Source organism: Artibeus jamaicensis, unplaced genomic scaffold (assembly GCF_021234435.1).
Source record: "Artibeus jamaicensis isolate MK-2021 breed Jamaican fruit bat unplaced genomic scaffold, CSHL_Jam_final contig_463, whole genome shotgun sequence".
Taxonomy (NCBI): Eukaryota; Metazoa; Chordata; class Mammalia; order Chiroptera; family Phyllostomidae; genus Artibeus; species Artibeus jamaicensis.
In genome coordinates, this window is record NW_026521841.1 from 592,980 (window position 1) to 615,581 (window position 22,602).

Below are 22,602 nucleotides of genomic sequence, written 5' to 3' on the forward strand. Positions count from 1 at the left end.
TAACTATTAATAATAACCTTTCTGATCATAATTAGGAAGTCAGATGGACTTGGTTCTTAATAATTCAGTTTAAATGAGTTTAAACTGAAATGGGCATTATTGGGATAGATCACTGGCCAGGGTCATGATTGAGATTAGTGTGGAGACCCTGTTGGGTAACTTGGGTGGGGGAGGGCTTGATTCTTTGTGGCTAGTGGCTAGGGTCAGATACAGGCTTCTTTTCAGTGTTGCACTCCTGTCCCCTATGACCCTGGCTCACCACCTACAGGAAAGAATCACTCTTTTTCCAGCGTGGAATTAAACAATCACAAACCCTAAAAGGAATCCCCAAACTCTTGACCACTCATTGTGGCCAGGGAGGATTGGCAGTGTAAGAAAATGGTGGCTCCCTCTCAGAAAACTCTGTGTTAAGAGGTAGAGTAAGGAGGATGTGTTTCCCGAGAAGAGGCTTGGTTGTGGGCAAGAGGCTCAGGTGTGATTACTGGAGGAATTAACGAATGTCTTTGGAACTTGAAGGCTCAGATGTTTGGATCCAAGGCCTAGGTTTGCATCACAGCTCTTCTACTTAGGATTTGTGTGGATTTAGGAATGCCATTGAACCTCTGCTTCCTGTTGTCTGGAGTGAGGGACCTGAGGAGTGAGTGCCCTTGTGTTCCACAGTGATTGGCATAGTACTATGTCTGTGTATGCACCTCATTTCGCTTCTTTTCTCCTCTGATGATCCCATATAATTTGGGCTTTACTATCTTCAAGTGAGAGCTTTTCTATCTTTTTCATTACTTCTAAACTGAGAACCTAGTCGTAGAGGTTATTATTATATTAGTTTTGGGAATTTTATTTCCAAAATGCCAATGTTTTTATGGGTGTAATGCCATTCTTTCTGTATTTTACAAATCTGAAGTGTGAATCATTTATGTATTGATGCACACAGAGAGTTATATGCTTTTTTGGCATTTCAAATGTGCAGTTACCTTGTCTGTCCTGTTCTTAACCATTCCTGGGTATCTAGGTATGTAACTAAGGAAGTGGGAATTAAAAGTAGTGAGATTGAGCCTTTTATGTTTTTTCATCTCTTCTATTTTTTCTGAGAGCCAGTTTGAGCCCTTTATTTCTGTTAGAGCTCCGAAATGGAGTAGTTTTAAAATTAGGAGGGAAGGAGAAATATTAAGAAAATTAAGAGGAGGATATGGTAGGGGGATCAAGAAATGTCAAGTTTTAGGCCTCTTTTCTATCCCTTCCCTGGCTCTGGGCTGCTTTCCTCTTTGCAGTGGCTGGGTTCCATGGCCTCTTCTTTTTCCAGGTCTGTTTTCTTAGGGCCAAATCTTTTCTATCCTAGGCTAACATTTTAGCCACAATCAGCCTTCTGTTATACTTAGATACTTGTCATTTTGTATTATAAAGGAATTTTAGCATTTACTTATGAACATGCTATGGTATAAGAAATTTTATATAATGAATAATTGCAAAACACAAGAACAGATACAAGGTATTTCAGGTACTACTCATGTATAATATGCATCCTTACTTTACCCTAAAAAATTTGGGCAAAAAAGTGTCCATTATACATGGCAAAATACAGGTAGTTTTACCTATAACACCCTCCTTAATGCCTTGGCACATAGTTGTTGCTCAGTAAAATTTGTCTAACAAATGAAAATACCCCTAACCTTTTCTGCCCGTGTTATTCTATGACATTTTAAAAAAAGATTCTTTCATTTATTTATTTTTAGACATGGGAAAGGAGGGAGAAATAGGGAAAGAAACGTCAGTGTGTGGTTGCCTCTTGAGCGCCCCCTATGGGGGAACCTGACCTGCAACCCAGACATGTGCCCTGACTGGGAATGGAACCCACAACCCTGTGGTTCATACTCCAGCACTCACTCCATTGAGCCACACCAGCCAGGGCCTATGACATTTTTTAATAGTCAAATGCGAATAATATAACAGAAAACTAGATTGCATAATACCTTGCTATTGCAGAGACTTGGCTGTCAGGGCTCCAGGAGTTTGCCTTGGTCTGTTTAAGTTTTTAGCATCATCAGTCATTTTTCAGTTATTGGTGGGACTTTGCGCCCTCTGATGTTGGCAGGGTTTTAACTGTGTCTCTTCCTAACACAAAGCTTCTTAGTAGGTCATGAACTTGGTTTATTTATCTTGCCGCTGACATGGTGTTGCTTGAGTAATATTACTTTGGGTGCATTTAACCCTCTACCTTGCTATCTTCTCCACCCCCCCCCCCAACCTTCCTTTGTAGCAACCTTCCTTTTTTAGATTTCCTTTGGCCTTTTCCCACAGGGTTGTGAACACTTGATTTTGCTCAGCTCCACTCTGGTGTGGAGGCTTGAGCAGATGATTTTACCCTTGAGCCTTAACTTCCCGGGGGAGTAGTAATGATACTGGCCTTATTTACTTACAGGACTATATGTAAAGCTGGAGATAGAGGAATCTTTCTGTTCATTGTCTTTCTCTTCTTTTCTCCCTTTTACTTTGTGGTCACCTGAGACTTAGAATATGATACATTTCTATGTTTTAACCTATGAAGCTTTCCATTTTGTTGTTAGTCTGTTGTGTGGCTAAAGTAAATAGGGTTTCACAGGACAGAGCTGTCCATTGTATGTGTTTTAACAATTCAACCATTTAAAAAATTGAGGTAATTATAGATTCATGTAAGAAATAATACAGAGAGACCCTTATATAAATACCCAGTTTCCCCCAGATGGCTACATTTTGCCAAACTGTGGTGAAATATCATAACCAGGATACTGATATCGATCCAAGTCAACAGTCTTATTCAGGTTTATACAGTTTTATTTGTATGCATTTATGTACATCCATTGGCTTTTGATCTGAAGTTTTTCTAAGCATTTCAGATTTGTGGTGATTGGGTGAGAGAATTAATTTACAGATGTAGAAGAAATACAGTATTTTCCCTTTTAATTCTAGTGGCTGTAGTAATATAGACCATGATAATTTTGGGCATATAGTACAATAACTTTAACAGATGAATGATAAAAAATAGAGGACTAATTTATTACCATATATATACATATATATGTATATATACATATATATGTATATATACATATATATACATATATACATATATATGTATATATATACATATATATGTATATATATTTGGCATGTCAAGAGTACTTTAAAAATGACTTTAAATGTTGAAAACTGATAACCATATCCCATTGTCAGCTTTATGTACATGTTCCTTTGTTTATATTAGTTCTTAGCCTAGAAAACCGTATTTTTATGCACACTGTGAGGCTCTGGGTTAGTGGAATCTGTACTAGATTTAACATCTTTGGTTTTCCTTTTCCTCTTGTAATTGATTGGAAGGAGTTGGTGGATGGACCTAGAATATTGCTTCCTTTCCTTCTATGTTCCTATTTGGGTTTGAGACAAAATCAGACACTATCTGTAGAAATCTGGGGTTAATTTTTAATTACTGTGTCTCAAATGCCCTCCTCCCCCAACAAACATAATTCAATTGTAAATAAGTTTTAATATTCTTTTCTTAAACAATTCTTTTAGTATCCATCTTCCCCACCCCCCGTGATATTTGTGAATATGTGCCTACTTGAAAATAACAGAAAGGAAAGAATATGTCACCAATTATTTTATCTAAAGTATCTTTTCAAACTTTTCATTTTCTTTAACGTAGGAAAAGACATCAGTTTATTCTTCCTTTCCCCATCAAAGTAGCTTTCTGATTGGTTTTCTTCTCCAGGTAGAGTAAGGTCTCTAAAGCCTATGTTTGTTTTGTGCACCCTGCTCAGGAGTCTTGAGTTCTTTGCTGCCTGCAGAAGAAAGCTTGAACAACTGAGTATGATTTTCAAAGCTCTCCAATATATTTGTCTCAAACATGTCATTCTTCGCCTCTTTCCACAACATTCCCTTCACACTAGCTATGCTGATTTGTTATCCCCCTTCCTTCCTCCTACCTCAGTTCTCTTTCCTCTGTATGAACCACTTCTTGGTTTTTGAAAACTTTACATAGTTGGAGGTTTAGCTTAAATACTGTGGCTTCTGTAAAGTCTGTGCTGTTTTTTTTTTTTCCAGTTGAGGGTACTTGTTCAATGGCCAGTGTTCCCATAGCACTTAGACCACACTTCACTTTTGCCAGACTGTGTGTTGCCTTACGTTGTGGCCTTTTGCATATATCAGCCCATATTATTAGTTCTGTTACAGGTGAGGGCCACATTTTATCTTTCTGTCTCTGAAAGCTTTGCTTGTACCCAGCATAGAATAACTGCTTATTAAACTTAGTTACATGCAACTGTGTAATAAGTATTCTCTATTCGAAAAGGCTTTTTCTTTTTCTTTGTTTTTTTTTTTTTAATCTGCCTTGTCATTTAAGAACATCAGCGTGACAATTTCCTCTCTTATAGTTACATCCTAATACAGTCTAGTTTAATGAGAGGGACTAGTTGTGGAATGAATTTGTAGAAGTGGTTTCTGTAAGGCAAGAGGATTCTAATGGGCTTCTAAATGCCATAGTTAGGTGACTTTCATCTTTCATTAAGGTAAAGTGAGCAGGGGTAGGTAGTAGGATAAGATACCTAGAAATCAGCTAGGAATAGTCCTTGTTTCCTTCCTATCCAATAAATTTGGAAAATCACTTCTGGTTGGATGAATGCCTTGGCATCCTTCCTAACCTTTGTAAGTAATTTAAGAATTTGATTTTAAATTTTGTTCCCAGAAAATTCCAAGTAGAGGAATCATGAATGTTATATAGGGTCTCAGTGAAGTAAAACTAAAAATATAAAATGTAGTGTTGACATTGTAAAAGTAATAAGGATACATTCTCATGCCACCCCACTTTGAAGGGGAAAGCTGGGTTTCTATTTTTTTTAAATTTTTTTTATTGATTATGCTGTTACAGTTGTTCTAGTCCCCCCTTCATTCCCCTCCACCCTACCCCCCCATCCCCACCATTACCTCCCCTTTAGTTTATGACCATGTGTCTCAATTCCTTTAGATTCTATATTTCCCATGCTATTCTTGCCCCCCGCATCTATTTTCTATCTACTGTCTATGCTACTTATTTTCTGTACCTTCTGCCCCCTTCTCCTCCTCCCACTCCCCTGTTGCTAACCCTCCTTGAGATCTTCATTTCTATGTTTCCACTCCTGATCTAGCTGTCCTTTTAGTTTGCTTTTGTTTTAGGTGTGGTTGTTAATAACTGTGAGTTTGTTGTCCTTTCACTGTTCATGTTTCTTTAACTTCTTTTTCTTCGGTAAGTCCCTTTAACATTTCATATAATAAGGGCTTGGTGATGATGAACTCCTTGAATTTGATCTTACTGAGAAGCACCTTATCTGTCCTTCCATTTTAAATGAAAGTTTTGCTGGATAGAGCAATCTTGGTTGTAGGTCTTTCGATTTCATGACTTGGAATACCTCTTTCCAGCCCCTTCTTGCCTGTAAGGTCTCTTTTGAGAAATCCGCTGACAGTCTGCTGGGGACTCCTTTGTAGGTGACTGTCCCCTTAGCTCTTGCTGCTTCTAGGATTCTCTCCTTCATTTTAATTTTGGCTAATGTAATTATGATGTGCCTTGGTGTGTTCCTTTTGGGTCCACCTTCTTTGGGACTCTCTGAGCTTCCTGGATTTCTTGGAAGTCTATTTCCTTTGCCAGATTGGGGAAATTCTCCTTTATTATTTGTTCAAATAAGTTTTCCACTGGTGGCTGTTCCTTTCCCCCTTCTGGTACCCCTATAATTCGGATGTTGGGGCGTTTAAAGATGTCCTGGAGGTTCCTAAGACTCTCCTCATTTCTTTGAATTCTTGCTTCTTCACTCTTTTCTGTTTGGCCATTATTTGCTTTCTTCTGGTCCACTCCATTGATTTGAGTCCCAGTTTCCTTTTCATTGCTATTGGTGTCCTGTGCAATTCCATTCATTTCAATTAGTTTCGCCTTCATATATTTGTCTAATTTGTCGGTATAATCAACCAGTTCTGTGAGGATCCTGATGACCAGTGTTTTAAACTGTGCGCCTGAGAGTTTTGCTATTTCTTCATTGCTTAGATCTGTGGGCTCTGGGGCTTTGAAATCTTCTTGCGACATTTTTGGTCTGTTCTGGCCCTTTAAGTGTGAGAAGCGGTGCCTTGGACTCCCAGGTCGCTGGGTTGTGACGCTGTATGTGGGGGCGTGGTCAGAGCGGGGAAATGGTGGCACTCTCTGCTGTTTCTCACAGCTGGGTGAGGATTAGCGTCTTAGGTGGTTCACCTGGGCCGGGCCACTCAGAGTCGCTGGGTTATGACGCTGTATGTGGAGGTGGGGTCAGAGCAGGGAAATGGCGGCGCCCTCCACTGCCGCTTGCCGTGGGGACCCTCCGGGCCAGTCCAACCGCCCACTCCCTCACCTGTCTGCCCGCGCACAAATGCGAGACCACAGTCAGCACGCAGCACTGCTCCCCCACTGTCTCCCCCGAGGTCACTCGCCTGGTCGCTCACTAGGTCCAACCCTGTGCCTGGATTCCGCGCGTCTGGATTCCGCGCCTGAGTCCGGCTGACCGAGACCTCCTGTGCAATCCCGCTTCTCCAGCCGCTGGTTTCGCCCCTTACCGGTCAGGCTGAAGAATTTGTTGTTAACGGACTTCCGAAAAGTTCAATTTTCCGTGTTCTGGCTGTGTTTTCTATTGCTAATATTTAGTTGTCTCTAAACTTGGTTGTGTGAGAAGGCACGGCACATCCACCTATGCCTCCATCTTGGCGGAAGTCTCTGGGTTTCTTGATTGTACTGAAAACTAGGTAGCTTTGGGACTGGATATTTGGCAGATTGGAAGAACCGTGGATCTTGAAGAGTTCATTAGATTCTATCTGCAGTTCTTAAAAAACTGAACAACCAGGTATGTGAGAGTCTACCATATTCAAATGTTCAGTGTGGATATTTGTAGCCACAGAGCTATTTTTCATTTAGAGAGGGAACACCTTTCCTAGCCAAGAGAAAATTAGAGACATTTAGACTTTTGGATACCTTTTTTTTTTCTTTTGCCCTTATAACTGAAACTAAAATAACATTGTGATATTCAGATTTATCTCCCTTTTACAGATGAGGTATGCAAAGGAAATAATTTGTCCAAAGTTACATAGCTAGTGAGTGGCTAGGTGTAGGTCCAGAGTCTGCACTCCTAACTACTGTGCAGTATTTTCATGACATCAGTTTAAAATTGTTATGACATCACAGGTTAAAAAATGAGATTGGCCTCCACTGCATGCAGCATTCAGAATAATCTTTGAAAGTTGTACCTTGGATTCTGTCACTTCTCAGCCTAGCCCTCCTAGTGCCTTAGAATAAAACAGAAAACTGCCTTATTGTGTAAATGACCTTGTGCTTATGGTTTCTTGGCATTCTTCCCCCTCCTGCTGCTTTTTACAATGCTGTAGCCTCTCTGGCCTTTCTGTCTCCAGATCTTGCTTTCTAAGGGCTGGCTGACTTTCTCCAAGTTCTTTGTGTTGTGAGCTACATCTTATTATTCAGGTCTCAGCTCAAATCTCACGTTTTCAGAAGCCTTCCCTGACCCTCCGTAGCTGAGCAGTCTGTCCTTAGCCAGTTACTTTATCCCTGTCTAAAATTTCCCTCACTTAAATCTTTCCTGATAGGATAGCCCTTGTCTTGTTCAGCTAAAAATCTCCATTGCTTCAAATAATGGTTGGGACACTCAATAAATATTTTTTGAGTAAGTGAACATGAGGGGTTGAACAGTTAGGTCTCTTGAAGGTACATTGCTTTCCTGAGACAGAGCTTCTAGAACTCTGGCAAAGGATACATGACACCAGCTCAGGATAGCTTGAGGCCACCTTATCCACTCTTCCCCTCCAAACTGTGCCAAACTAGAACTTGGGGGAAGAGTTTGTCTTCTGTAATGTCTAGCAGCAGGTAAAGGTAGAAGACAGCAGTCAAATGCCTGCAAATTACAGAAGGCTTCCTCTGGTTTGCTGCTAGTATCAACCAGTGGTTGTTTGGTGCCAATTCAACATGAACCGGAATCCCCAGTTTGGGGTGTGGTGAAGAAGGAAACTATTCAGTGCAAAGCAACAGCACTGTTGTGAGGCAGCTATGGGGCCTGTGGCTCTAGGGCCAGGACCCTTTCTGGCTAGACAGCTCTCCTCTGGTCAGCTGTTTGTGCCAGTCTGCTGTGGACTGTGCAGGTCCGCTTTACTCTGCTCTGGCAGGAAAACAGTCTTCAGTTTTGGTGGAAAAGGAAAGTGTACTTTTAGAGCCAGTGGGGAGCTGGCTTATATAAACAGAAGTCCCTGCCCCTCGTCCCGGATTGGTCTGTTCTTATGCAAATAAGGTCTCCAGATATTCGATAGTTTGATTGACAGGAAACGCACTCCCGTAATTGGTTAGAATAGAGATACTTTGGTTGGTTGGAGCTGTACAGCTCTGATTGAAAGGGGGAAAAGCCTTAGTCCTTTTGGTTGAAATAGGATTCCAAGAATCCCTTCATAAGGACTGTCTCAGATGGCAGAAACACATGTAGGCAGGCAGTTCAGTACAGACTTCTCCCTGAAGTGCAATTCGTGTGAGAGGCCCCAGTGTAGAAATGGCTGCAAGTCTCTGTTTTAAAGCTTTGAGCCCAGCTAGCCGCCAGGAGCCATTTTTAGTAGGTATCTTTTTTTTTCTCAGGGTCCACACTAGGGCTGTAGGTCCATGGAAAGGAACTCTTGGACTTCAGCTCAAGTGACTATGTAATGATGACTCTGAGACACAAAGAAAGGCTAAATTCTAGAATATTCTCTCTAATAGACATGTCTAGTACATTTTAGGAAATTTCCATGAACTGAGTGGAATGTTCAAACATTTTGAATCAGTCCTCAAATATCTGGAAAGACCACATAGTCTCAGCCTTTCTTTCAGCTATAGGCTTATGACTTGCTTAGTGCTGGGGGCAGTCTTTGTTAAAGTTGTGTTGTGGTTATTAAAAAAAAATGTCACTTGTTCTTCTACCTGTCTAGAATACAACATGTTCTTTATCTGCAATCAAGACAGTTTGAGATTTCTGAGGTCCTGGAGGCTGTGAAAGTTACTTACTTTGGTGCATTGGTCATGAGTGCCCCAAGGGTTCCACGAGGGAGGGAATTGGGGACTTCTTGACCCTGCTGGGCAGAGACAGTGCTTGAACTGTCAGGCTGGACTTCATGATTTGGCCACGAGCCTGAGATCGTGTTCCATATCAGTTTGAAGTCTTCTGGATATGTCCTTTTGTTCTGTACTGGGTCTTTTTCCCTCGTGGCTTTCAGTGAAAATTTAATACAAAGAAAAGGAAGGCCTTCCTTGTCTCTGTTTTGTTTCACTGGTGAAAAAGTGTGCAAGTCACAGAAGTTCACCAGTCTATTAAAACTTTACCAGTTTACCAACCTTACCTAAGAACACTAAGGTAGTCACATAACGAGACATTGTAACTTTTAGCCAAGATAAATCAGTGACATGTTCACAGTGTATGGGGCTCTATTTTTTTTGTTTCCTAGTACCTTTTTATAGTCCATGTTCATTTCTCTTTAGGTTCCTTGACAATAATAGGATAATTAGGTTAGAGGTTTATTTGCCCATTTTACAAATTTTCTGAGAAGGTTTACCATTTGTTGAGAGAAAACATGAGATTATAACAGTGTAGATGTAATTTGCATATGAGGACCTTGTATTTTATGCTACCACTCACCACCAGTTAAGAGAGGTGCAAATGGAGTGCTCAAGTTCAAGCTTCCCTTCTGTGGGAGGAGACTTGCTTCCTGGATGTGGTGGCCCTGGGAGCTGGATTTTAAAATCTTGGCAGGATTTTGGCAAGTAGAAATGATGGAAATGGTGGCTGAGGAAAGCTGTTATGTTGCTGGAGGAGGCTGAGGTGCACTGCTTTCCCCATTCCTGTAGAACACCCAGGAGGGCAAGACTTTGGCTTACTGCGTCGGGCACTTGGAAAGAAGGCCTGATCCACAGTAGTATTCGAATATTTGTTCAGTGAAAAGGTAGCTGGGTACAATGAAAATAGCTAATGTTTATTGAATATTTATTGAATAGTGCTATGTAGTGAGCCTGTGCTGAGCTGTTTTAGGCAAATTATTTCACTCAATCCTCACAATTATCTTGTTAGCTACCATTATAGAGGGAAGATAAGTGGTAGAGTTGGCCTCTGAAACTGGGTTCTCTGGAAACTGGGTTCTCTGGCTTTAGAACCCAGTACTTTCATCTGAACCCTGCTTTCTAGAAAGATAGATTGCTGTTGGACCTTGGAGGGAAACAGATCCCAGGGCTCCTTGTACTTTACTTATGTATAACAAACTGATCGCACAAGAGAAACAACTTAGGACAAATTTTAATATCTTTACCCTTCTTTTTGTGTATTATGACTCTCAGTATTGCTATAAACTTCTAGACTAGAGTGCACTGATGTCATCATGACTGATGATCTTTGTGTGGAGTTACTAAGCCACAGAATTGCCAGAGGTGGGGCTGACCTCCTGAAAAAGGCTCTCGGCTGGGGCGTGGGGTATCAGCTGTCCAGCCCCCCCCAGGGCTCTGTGCAGCCTTTCCCAGCCAAGGATAAGGGTACACATAGAAGGCCACAGCGGGTTCAGTGGAGAAGTGGCTTTAGTTGGCTATGGGTGTAGGTGTTTCATTCTGAAGATCCTATAGAGGTACTTTTTAAAAAATTTATTTATTTATTTTAATTATTGTTCAAGTAAAGTACCCCCCCCCCCCATACCCTAGCCAACTCCCCAGCCCTCCCTACCTCCCTCTAAATTCCATACTGTTTTCCATAATGGTTGTACCAGTCTGCAATCCCACCAACAGTGCACTAGAGTTCCCTTTTCTCCACAACCTCTCCAACACTTGTTGTTCTTGCTTTGTGTATGATGGTCATTCTGACCGGTATGAGGTGTTACCTCATTGTGGTTTTAATTTGCAGCTCTTTAATAGCTATTGATACTGAGCATCTATTCATGTGTCTCTGGACCCTCTGTATATCCTCCTTGGAGAAGTGTCTGTTCAAGTCCTTTACCCATTTTTTTAATTGTCTTAGAGTGGAGTCATGTGAGTTCATTATATATTTTGGAGATTAAACCCTTGTCTGTGGTATCATTGACAAGTATGTTTTCCCATATGGTTGGTTCTTTTTTTTAATTTTAATACTGTTTTCTTTAGCCATGGAGAAGCTTTTTATTTTGATGATATCCCATTTGTTTATTCTTTCCTTTATGTCCCTTGCTTTAGGGGACATATCAGTGAAAATGCTGCTGGGTGAAATATCTGAGATTATTCTGCCTATGTTCTCCTGTAGGACTTTCATGGTGTTACGACTTATATTTAAATCTTTTATCCACCTTGAATTTATTTTGGTGTATGGTGTAAGTTGATGCTCGAGTTTCATTTTTTTTTTGCATGTAGCTGTCCAATTCTCCCAACACCATTTGTTGAAGGGGCTATTTTTATTCCATTTTATGCTGCTGCCCCCTTTGTTGAAAATTAATTGACCATAGAGACTTGGGTTTATTTCTGGGCTCTCTGTTCTGTTCCATGGGTCTATCTGTCTGTTTTTGTGCCAATATCAGGCAGTTTTGATTACAGTGGCCTTATAATACAGTTTGGTATCAGGAACTGTGATTTCTTCTACTTTGTTCTTCTTTCTCAAAATTGCTGCAGCTATTCAGGGTCGTTTATGGTTCCATATGTATTTTTGAAATGTTTGTTCTATGTCTGTGAAATATGCTATTGGTCCTTTAATAGGTTTAATAGGTATTGCATTGAATTTGTAAATTGGTTTAGGTAGTATGGACATTTTGATGGTGTTAATTCTTATCCATGAACAGGGTATATGTTTCCATTTGTATCTTCCATGATTTCTTTCCTCACTTTTGTGTAGTTTTCTGAGTACAGGCCTTTTACCTCCTTGATTAGGTTTATTCCTAGGTATTTTATTTTTCTTTTTGCTATATCAAATGGGATTTCCCCCCTGATTTCTGCTTCTGCTGTTTCATTGTTGGTATACAAAAATGCCTTTGATTTCTGGATATTGACTTTCTATCTGCTGTTTTGTCAAAGTCATTTATTAGGTGAAGCAGTTTATTGGCTGAGTCTATAGGATTTTCCATGTACACTATCATGTCATCTGCAAACAGTGACAATTTGTTTCCTCCTTTCTGATTTGGATGCCTTTTATTTCCTTTTCTTGTTTGATCGCTGTGGTTAAAACGTCCAATGTTTTGTTGAATAGAGGAGGTGGAAGTGGACAGCCTTGTCTTGTTCTTGATTTTAGTGGGAAAGAGTTTAGTTTTTGCCCATTGAATATAATGTTGGCTGTAGGTCTCTCATAGATGGCCTTTAATATGTTGAGGAATGCTCCCTCTATTCCCACTTTGCTGAGTGTTTTTATTATAAATGGGTGCTGTACCTTATGAAATGCTTTTTTTGCATCTGTTGATATGATCATGTGATTTTTGTCTTTACTTTTGTTTATGTGATGTATTATGTTTATTGATTTGTGAATATTGAATCATCCCTGCATCCCTGAGATGAATCCCACTTGGTCATGGTGTATGATCTTTTTTTTTTTTTTTTTAATAAATTTTATTTATCTTTAGAAGGGAAGGGAAAGAGAGAAGGAGAGAAATATCAATGTATGGTTGCTTCTGGTGCATCCCATGCTGGGAACTGGCCCCTGCTGGGAACTGGCTTGCAACCCAGGCATGTGCCCTGACTGGGAATCGAACCACGATCGTGTGGTTCACAGGCCTGTGCTCAGTCCACTGAGCTACACCAGCCAGGCATGTGTATGATCTTTTTAATGTATTGTTGGATGCAGTTTGCCAATATTTTGTTGAGGATCTTAGCGTCTTGTGTTCATCAGTGATATTGGCCCTAAGTTTTCTTTCTTCATTGTCTTTATCTGGTTTGGGGATTAGGACGATGCTGGCTTCATAGAAAGAGTTTGGGAGTCTTCTATCTTCTTGGATTTTTTGGAATAGTCTGTGAAGGATAGGGGTTAGTTCTTCCTTAAATGCTTTGTAGAATTCTCCTGTGAAACCATCTGGTCCAGGGCTTTTGTGTGTTGGGAGTTTTTTGATTACTGCTTCAATTTCGTCTGCTGTTATTGGTCTGGTCAGGCTTTCTGCTGCTTCTTAATTCAGTTTTGGAGATTATATTTTTCTAGAAATTTGTTTATTTCATGTAGGTTTTCAAATTTTTTGGCATTCGGTCTTCGTAGTAATTTCTTACAATGCTTTGTATTTCTGTGGTGTCAGTTGTAGTCTCCATTCTTTCATTTCTGATTGTGTTTATTTGGGTCCTCTCTCTTTTTTTTTTTTGGATGCGTTTGCTTAAAGGCTTGTCGATTTTGTTCATCTTTTCAGAGAACCAATTCCTGGATTCATTGATCCTTACAATTGTGCTTTTGTTACCGAACAACAAGAGGAGGTCCGAGGGAGGGGCAATACAATATTTGGCCCACCTAGGGATGCCCAAAACTGCTATACAACAGGGGTCCCTCCCGAAAACAAAATACTAAAATCTACTGGGCCCTTCTGTCCGCCGCCAATTGGAAAGACATCTCTTAATGCCAGAGATTTGTGAAAAGGAAACAAAATGTTTATTTAATGCTATTCAGGACTACAGCCTCCACTAAAAGTATTAAAGTCCTTTAGGTTGTACACCTACACCCACACAGCGTTCCCTTCTCCCACTGTCCCAACTCCGGGTACCGTAAATCAGGAAAAGAGCACACGTCTGTGTTGCAGGCCGCTGGCACCGTCAGCTATGACACTGTGCAGGATCTCCAGTTAATCCAAAGTACTGTGGTACCCTCTCATGGTCCACTGGCAAGAGTCCTTTGTACCCAGTTCCAGTCAAAGTCTCTGTTGCTTTTCAGGCCCCGCGGCCAAAGGGGGCACCCCAAAGCCGCGTGGGCCTCTTCTACCAAAGTTGCAGGAGTCTGCACTCCACCAAAAGCATGTGGGTGTCTTCTTCACCTGGCTGCAGGGATCTCCATTCTGGCAAAGCTGCGTGGTTTTTCCCTTTCAACTGGGAAAGAGGGGGTCCGCACCCTGCCAAAACCACGTGGCTCCCTCTTTCACCTCACCAAGAGGGGGTCCTCACTCTGCTGAAACCGCGTGGCTCTCCCTCATCTGGCCAAGCGGGGACCCTTCATGTCTCGGAGCCAGTCTTTTTCAAGCTCTCACACAGGCCTTCTCACTCAGGAGCGCAGCCCCTCATTACCTCCTGAGTCCAAGCCCTTCTCACTCCGGAGAGCAGCCCTTAGTTCCCATCTTGAGTCCCCTGCCACTCCCTTCTCCTTGGCTCCAAACTTGGCCACTGCTATTTAACATATCTATGAAACCTGTTAAAGGTTATAGATATGTTAAATAACCATTCCTCCAGAGGTTAGCTCCAAAACTGTTGCTATGCAAAATAGCTCTCAATGGCCCTGGCTCCATTCATCCCTTCCCCCTGGGGGGTGGGGTGGTGAGGACATCTTAATATGTCTCTCCAATATTTCTATACACTTTGAATTCTGGACACCATTCCAAATCTGTTTTTTTGGGCCCCCCCCCTCGCTGCACCCTGTATCACTTTTAGTCTCTATGTCATTTAATTTTGCTCTGATCTTGATTATATAGAGATATTTATGCTTTTCTTTCTTTCTTTTTTTGTGTGTGTGCCTCCTTTCACAGAAACACACCTGCTGCGCCCAGTGCAAAGGTGCTTCCTGTAGTTTCCACAAGGTGGCTCTGGCAGAAATAACACACAGATTGCTTTTGGCAAATTTAGAATTACTGAAGGAAATAGTCTTAATCAGTTGTTCAGCCAACACTTCTTGAGAGGCTACTTGGTCTTGTTAATGGGTCAAGATAGTTCCCACTTTGGGGAACTCATGCCTAGGGAGACCATAGGTCCACTTTGCCTGGACCAGTCCCAGTTTATACCTGTTATCCTGGTATTAGTAGCCTTTTGTATTCAAGGTTCCCAGTGTGGATAATAAACTAAAATATGTGGTTACCTTACTCATAGTCTAGAGTTGAGAGGCAAACATGTAAACATTTATCACAGAATCAAGCCTAATGTGTGAAGGTGGCTTCTCCCTGCCCTCCACACCATTTACACAGCATGTCTACTCATCCCTCAGCACCCTGTGGGACTGGGTGCTGAAGAGCACCCTTGTCTACATGTGTTCTACTTATCCCAGTGTTGCCATCCCTTCGTGCCTCCTAGCTGTCCACAGTAGCCCAGAACTTATTTAGGACTCAGGTGGATGAACTTTCATCCTGTTGCAGCCCCCCTTGGAACATATCCTGGGTTGCGCTTCTCCTTTATTCTAGAAGTCTGTCTGGGAAAAAATTTTAACTGGTTGATGGTCTTGAGGTCTCCCCACCACAATTCTTTAGGTTGTTTTAAGTATAAGCTTCTATACTTCTGTGCTGTCATTTTGATGGACTGTCAGGAGAAAGGTTGCTAAAAATGTGTGCTTGGTTCCTGTCCTCGGGATTAGCATGCCTTTGGGCTCTAATTTCTTCTTCTCTCCACCCTTGGGAAGAGAACAGACGGCTATAGAAAGAATTGGGCTCTGGAGCCCCTCAGATTTGGGTATAAATACAGGTGATAAGACTGTTGTTAACACTGAGGAAACCAAAGACAGGATGATGTCTGACGCCTTTTTTGCTTAGAACTTTCAAGAATTCATCTTTGGTGGTTTTGAGTTAGTGAGAAGTCCTAATTACAGAAATCAAACCACTGTAGGGTCATAATATGAGAATATTCAGTTCTAGGCTAGAGAGATGAAGTGACATTATCTTAGCTAGAGTAGAATGTGGGTCCTAATGCAGTGTTTCCAGAGGAAAGAATGAATGAATGTTAGGTTTCTTGTTTCTTTTGTTTTTCATCATTGCCCTTGACCAGGCAGTGAGTTCCTAATTTTGAAGTAATTCCATAGCGAACTTTTATCTTCATCCTTGCCCTTTCTGTTTATATTCCCTAAATGTGATTCTACCTGCTTTTTAAATTTGAAATTAGAATTAGATATATGCAGGAGGTAGTACAGAAGAAACTGGTTTCCTGAGAGCTGATAATTTATTCCCAGTTCCTAGGGCTTTTTTTTGTTTTGTTTTCCAAGAGGCTGAAAGTTAGAAGACATTAGAGCAGAAAAATTCATTTTGATTTTTCTATCCCGTCTTTAAGCTTCTATGGGAGAACAAGTTGGCTTGTTTTCCATAAGGAACTCATTAAGTGTATGGGCATGTTAAAATTTTTTATTTTGGGGCAAGGCTACTGTGAATTGTGTTTAAAAGGATGCATGAACTTCTGGAATAGAAGAGGAGGGGCTCAACCCACAAGTGAGATTTCTGCTGATTCTTCCTTCCCCCTTTTGAAACCATTGCTTGCTCACTTTGATAAAATCACATTGCTTTCACCTATCTCTTTTTTTATTATGATGTGGGCACTTCTAACAAGTCATCAGATACTCATTTTACAAGTGAAGGAACTGAAACTTAGAAGAGACTGGTGGCTCCCTTTCCAGGTACTAAAAGAACAATCCAATAAAGGGAGGAGAGGATTCCCTGTACACAGCCCACATCATTGAAAGAGAGGACTTAAAAACCTGAACAACAGCAAAAACCCAGAAGTCAAAAAGCCCAGCCCAGCTTAAGTGAAACCTGCCTATTGTATTTGATCCTGCTAGTAAATAATTGAAGAGTTTGGGAGGGATAGTTCCAAACCTGAAAAGCTTCCACAATTATATCTATCTGAAAGTTTTAGAAAAGTTGTTTAATAATCTATACAGTTTATTATTATTATTTTTTATGGAGGGAGAAAAAGGATTCCAATGGTGTTGTGCTGGAGCAGCTCTGTTATGTTGTAGCTTGACATGGCTTTGGAGTTGTTTGTTTATTGCTGGATGACTAGATAAGTCAGTGAAAGGCAGAATACAAAAAAAGAGATCAGAGATGAAGTTGGGAGAACCAAATTTATAGAATGTTCCATGCAAGTTAGTATTCCCCTAGTCCTGGTAGAGCTCTTCTCCTTCAGCAGACATTTATTCAGCACAGAATAGCAGGCATTTTTGGTCAGACTGCAGGGAGACTACCTGTTCTAGTTCCTGTGAGGTGTCCAGCAAAGGGCTTTGCCCTAAGGGAGAAGAGAAGGCAGTAGGCACCTCAGGTTCTTTCATTAGGATCTATAGTAAAGAAATCCATTTTATTCTGTAACTGAGAGGAACAAATTAGTACCACTGTCAGAGGAAAACCGTTTCATCCTGAGAGAAACCACAAAACATAAGAACGCCTTGTCTGACGTTACGCCCTAATACAAAGGAAATCTTGAATTCTATCCTGTCTTATTGTTTTATTTTTGTCTTGGAGTTTTCTCTTTGACAGGAGTTGTACAAGATCAGTGTCTGCAAGACACTCTTGTTAGTCACTGTGGTGGTTAGGGTCAGGGAAAGGCAGCCTTTGGGTAGGTTGTGCAGTGAGGGACTCTTTTGCCCAGAACATTTGTCATGAGCCTTAACCCTGATTCCTAAGTAATTAGGGGAGATGGATCCTAAAGGTCAAAGATGTAGGCACCTCTCTTTTTCTTTAACTTTGTATTATGAAAATTTTCAAACCTGTGCAAAAGGAGATACTGTTATGATGAATCCAGATGCTTCCATCATCTAGCTTCCATTCCTTCTCATCAGGAGGCCTCGCATGGAATTTTAATTTGTTAAAAATTTACAATATGAAACAATTTTTATTGTGACTTTCTTAAACTACAGAACTGTTGAGTTGGCCAGAAAGTTCCTTTGTTTCTTCCTTAAAATGGCTCTTGTAGCACTTACTTGTCTTGAACTTCATTAGAAACAATGTTAGATTGTATTGTGACAGCTGTCATATCAGCGTGCATTTAAAAATCTTACCAAAATTGGTGAATTTTTGTGTAGCCATTTTAATATTAAAGGTGGAAGAAAATACACAACATTTTCAGCATATTTTGCTTTATTATTTCAAGAAAGGTAAAAATGCAACTGAAATGAAAAAAAATTGCAGTGTATTGAGAAGGTGCTATGACTGATGGAATGTGTCAAAAGTGGTTTGCGAAGTTTTGTGCAGGAGATTTCTCACTGGTCAGTGCTCCATGGTCAGGTAGACCGGTTGAAGTTGATAGTGATCAAATCAAGACATTAATTGGCGACAATCAGTGTTCTACCATGAGGGAGGTAGCTGACATACTCAAATTATCCAAATCAATAAAGTTATTGGTGAAAATGAAAAAATGTGTCTTTTATTGTATGGAAAAAACAAACAAACTTTTTGGCCAACCAAATCCATGTGCTTGTGAAAATACCATAATAAAGACATGTATGAAGGATAAGGATAAAGGCCTGTTTCACCATAATACAGAAACACCTGCACACAAATACTGCATGTAAGATTTTGGAAAAAAAAAAAAAAGTCAAACTATACATACTCTTCTGCAGCTTCCTGTATTTTTTTTGGTTGTTTACATCAAAAGTTTTTTCAACTTTCTGCAGAAAAGCAGCTGGAATTTTGATAGCAAATGATCAATTTAGGGAGTAATACCATCTTAACAATATTAAGTGCTGTTTTATTAACAGTGTCTTTTTAGGTTTTCTTTCAACAGTATTGTGTAGTTTTTGATGTACAAGATTTGCACTTCTTTTATGTTAAATTTACTCATAAGCATTGCTTTTTTTTGGTGTTACTGTAAATGGAGTTGTTAATTATATTTTTGATTGTTTATTGCTTGTGTATTCATTATTATTAGTTATGCAAATGGCATAGATCAGTATATAACTAATTTACCCAATTACCTATTGATGGATTTTTAGAATTCTTTTTAATGTTTTCCTTTTACAAAATAATGCTCTAGTAACCATTGTTGTTTGTACACTGTACTATTTTGCATATTTGTGTTAGTGTTTCTGAAATAGAGTACTGGAGATGAACTTGCTGGGTCAAAGTTTCTACATATTAAAAATTTGGTAGATAGCAAATTACGTGCCAAAATGCTGTTATCATTTACAGTTCTCCAAGCTTGCAATGAGCTCATGTCTATTTTTCGGATCTCTTCAGAAACATAAGGGATTATGACTCTTTTAAAATTCCTATTTTAAAGGATATCTTTGATGTAATCTATCTCAATCTGATAGGTTATAAATGGTGTATCATTATCTTGATTTGCAATTCCTTGGGTATAAATGGGATTGAGCAACTTTTAACTTTTATTGATGTGTTATAGAATAAGTTGTCTGTTAGGTATTTTTTGCCCATTTAACAAAATTTACTTTTAATTTCATGTAGATTTTAAAAATATTATGTATATAATTCTTCGCTATACATTTAACTGATATTTTTTGCCCAGTTTGTTTCCTTTTTACCTGTTTTTACTCCTACCTTCCTCCGTTATAGGAATGTGACATTTCTTTTATTTGTGCATTCTTTATGACCATTAGTAAAATTTTTTTTTAAATATTTATTTATTTATCTTTAGAGGGAAAGGAGAGGGGGAGAGAAACATCAATGTATGGTTGCCTCTAGTGCATCCCCTGCTGGGGTATGGCCTGCAGGGAACTGGCTTGCAACCCAGGCATGTGTTCTGACTGGGAATTGAACCAGGATCCTCTGGTTCAAAGACCTGTGCTCAACCCACTGAGCTACACCAGCCAGGGTTAGTAAAATTTTTAAAAATATATTTTATTGATTATGCTATTACAGTTGTCCCATTTTCCCCACTTCATTCCCCTCCACCCTGCACACTGCCCACCCACATTCCCCCCCTTTAGCTCATGTCCATGTGTCATAAGTTCTTTAGCTTCTACATTTTCCATACTATTCTTGACTTCCTCCCTGTCTATTTTCTACCTACCATCTATGCTACTTACTCTCTATACCTTTTCCCCCTCTCTCCTCCTCCCACTCCCCAGTTGCTAACCCTCCATGTTTTCTGTGGTTCTGTTCCTGTTATAGTTGTTTGCTTAGTTTGTTTTTGTTTTGGGTGTGTTTGTTAATAATTGTGAGTTTGCTGTCATTTTACTTTACATGTTTTTTTTTCTTCTTTTTCTTAGAGAAGTCCCTATAACATTTCCTATAATAAGGGCTTGGTGGTGATGAACTCCTTTAACTTGACTTTATCTGCTCTCCCATTCTAAACGATAGCTTTGCCGGATAAAGTAATCTTGGATGTAGGTCCTTGCCTTTCATGACTTGGAATACTTCTTTCCAGCCTCTTCTTGCCTACAAGGTTTCTTGGGAGAAATCAGCTGACAGTCTGATGGGAACTCTTTTGTAGGTAACTGTCTCTTTTTCTCTTGCTGCTTGTAAGCTTCTCTCCTTATCTTTCATCTTGGCTAATGTAATGATGATGTGCCTTGGTGTGTTCCTCCTTCGGTCCAACTTCTTTGGGACTCTCTGAGCTTCCTGGACTTCCTGGAAGTCTATTTCCTTTGCCAGATTGGGGAAGTTCTGCTTTGTTATTGGTTCAAATAAGTTTTCCACTTGTTGCTCTTCCTCTTCCCCTTCTGGTACCCCTATAATTTGGGTGTTGGAACATTTAAAGATGTCCTGGAGGTTCCTAAGCCTCTCCTCATTTTTTTGAGAGTTTGCTTCTTCCTTCTTTTCTGTTTGGTTGTTTCTTTTTTCCTTCTCATCCACTCTATTGATTTGAGTCCCAGTTTTCTTTCCATCATTATTGGTTCTCTGTGCATTTTCCTTCATTTCACTTAGTGTAGCTTTCATTTTTTCATCTAATTTGCGACCATATTCAACCACCTGTGAGCATCCTGATCACCAACCACTGTTTTGAACTGTGCATCTGATAGGTTAGCTATCTCTTGGTCACTTAGTTGTATTTGCTCTGGAGCTTTGACCTGTTCTTTCATTTGGGCCATTTGTTTTTTGTTGTTGTTGTTGTGCCTGTTACGAATGAGGGGCGGAGCCTCAGGCATTCAGGGCAGAGCAACCTAGTTGCTGTGCTGTGATGCTGTATGTGGGGGTGGAGTCAGAGAGGGAACAATGGCACTTGCTCTGCTCTCTTCTCTGTCGGATTTCAGTCACTTGAGGGGCGGAGCCTCAGGCATTCAGGGCAGAGCAACCTAGTTGCTGTGCTGTGATGCTGTATGTGGGGGTGGAGTCAGAGAGGGAACAATGGCACTTGCTCTGCTCTCTTCTCTGTCGGATTTCAGTCACTTCTGCCACTTCCCCCAAGCAAAGTGGGCCCTTCTGGTGCTGATTTCTGTGTGAGTGGGCTTGTGTACATTCTAGGACCTTGTGGGTCTCTCCAACAAACTCGGGAGTTTCTCTCAGCACCTCAACCCCCACAGGTGTTTTCATTTGGTGTTTTGAGACTTTATTTCCTTATGATGGAGCCCTGGGTTGAGCTGTGTGTCTTGCTCTCCAGTTTCTCCAGGTTTATGTGCGTTCAAATGTGGGACTGCCCAGTTAGCCAGCTGCCTTGTGTGCCGTGCCAGGCTTCACAATTGCCCCATCACTGGGTCTGCTCATTGGCACCCCTTGCCTGGGGTCTGTCCGCTGCCTCCTGCTCGCCCAGGGTCTACCCATTGCCAACTTGTGTGCCCGGTGCCACTGCCTTTTTTCCTGTGACTCCTCTCCTCTGGGCTGCCCGACTCTGCTCCTCCTACCTGTCTGGATGATTGTGTCTATTTTAACTCCTTGGTTGTCAGACCTCCATATAGTTCAATTTTCGTGTCAGTACTGGTTGTTATTTTGTTTCTAAATTGTTGTTGTCCTTATTTTGGTTGTGGGAAGAGGCACAATGTGTCTACCTATGCCTCCATCTTGGCTGGAAGTTACCATGAGTACAGTTTTTATAGTTACCTTCATGCAAGTCTTAATGTTCAATCCTAATTATTGTTTATTTATTTTTGCTGGATTTGTGAATTTGATTTTTTCTCCATTAAACCATTCTTGGTTCTGATTGAGATAATGAAAAGGTGTACAATTTTCTATATTTGTATAAAATTTGACCACTTGTTCTCTTGTCAGTTCTAATTTTCAGGTGATTCTTTTGGATTTTCTTAGTAATTTGCAATTATTAGTGGAAAATAATGATGGCTTATTGTTTAGTTACATCATCTATTTTTTCTCTATTTTTATTGTATGGCTAAGGCACGTCAGAATGGTAATCAGAATATCCTGTATCCCCATCTTATTCCCGACTGATGGAATGCTGCAAGGGTTTTCAGTATGGTGTACTGTTGGTTTCTGATAGGAGACTTTTCATTTGTTGAAAGTTGTTTCCTACAATTCTTTCATTGCTAATAGATAGTACTCATCATCATCATCATCATCATAAAAAAGCAGAAACAAGTTAACATTTTTCTTTCCTTCTCTTCCTTACAGTGAGCGTTTTTATCTTGGTGCTGTCTTATTTTTTGTTATCTCATTTTACTTCCTTGGGATTCTCCCTCTCCTTAATATCTCTTGTTATACTTTATTATTCATAGTTTTCTTTCTTCCATTACCCAGAAAAATGTAGGGCAGTGTAATCCATTTGTTTTACACATATTTTGGGTTCTTATGGTAAGTAAGGTGCTTAAGTTTTTTAATGGACAATTATAATACTTCATTTGTAGTGAGATT

General features: G+C 40.2%; 1 protein-coding gene across 14 annotated transcripts in view; it reads left to right on the plus strand.

Annotated features, from left to right (window-relative positions):
* The window catches only part of CLASP1 (cytoplasmic linker associated protein 1), a 284,449-nt gene that overhangs the window by 38,142 nt on the left and 223,705 nt on the right, over positions 1–22,602 (plus strand). The gene's annotated exons all lie outside the window — the stretch shown is intronic.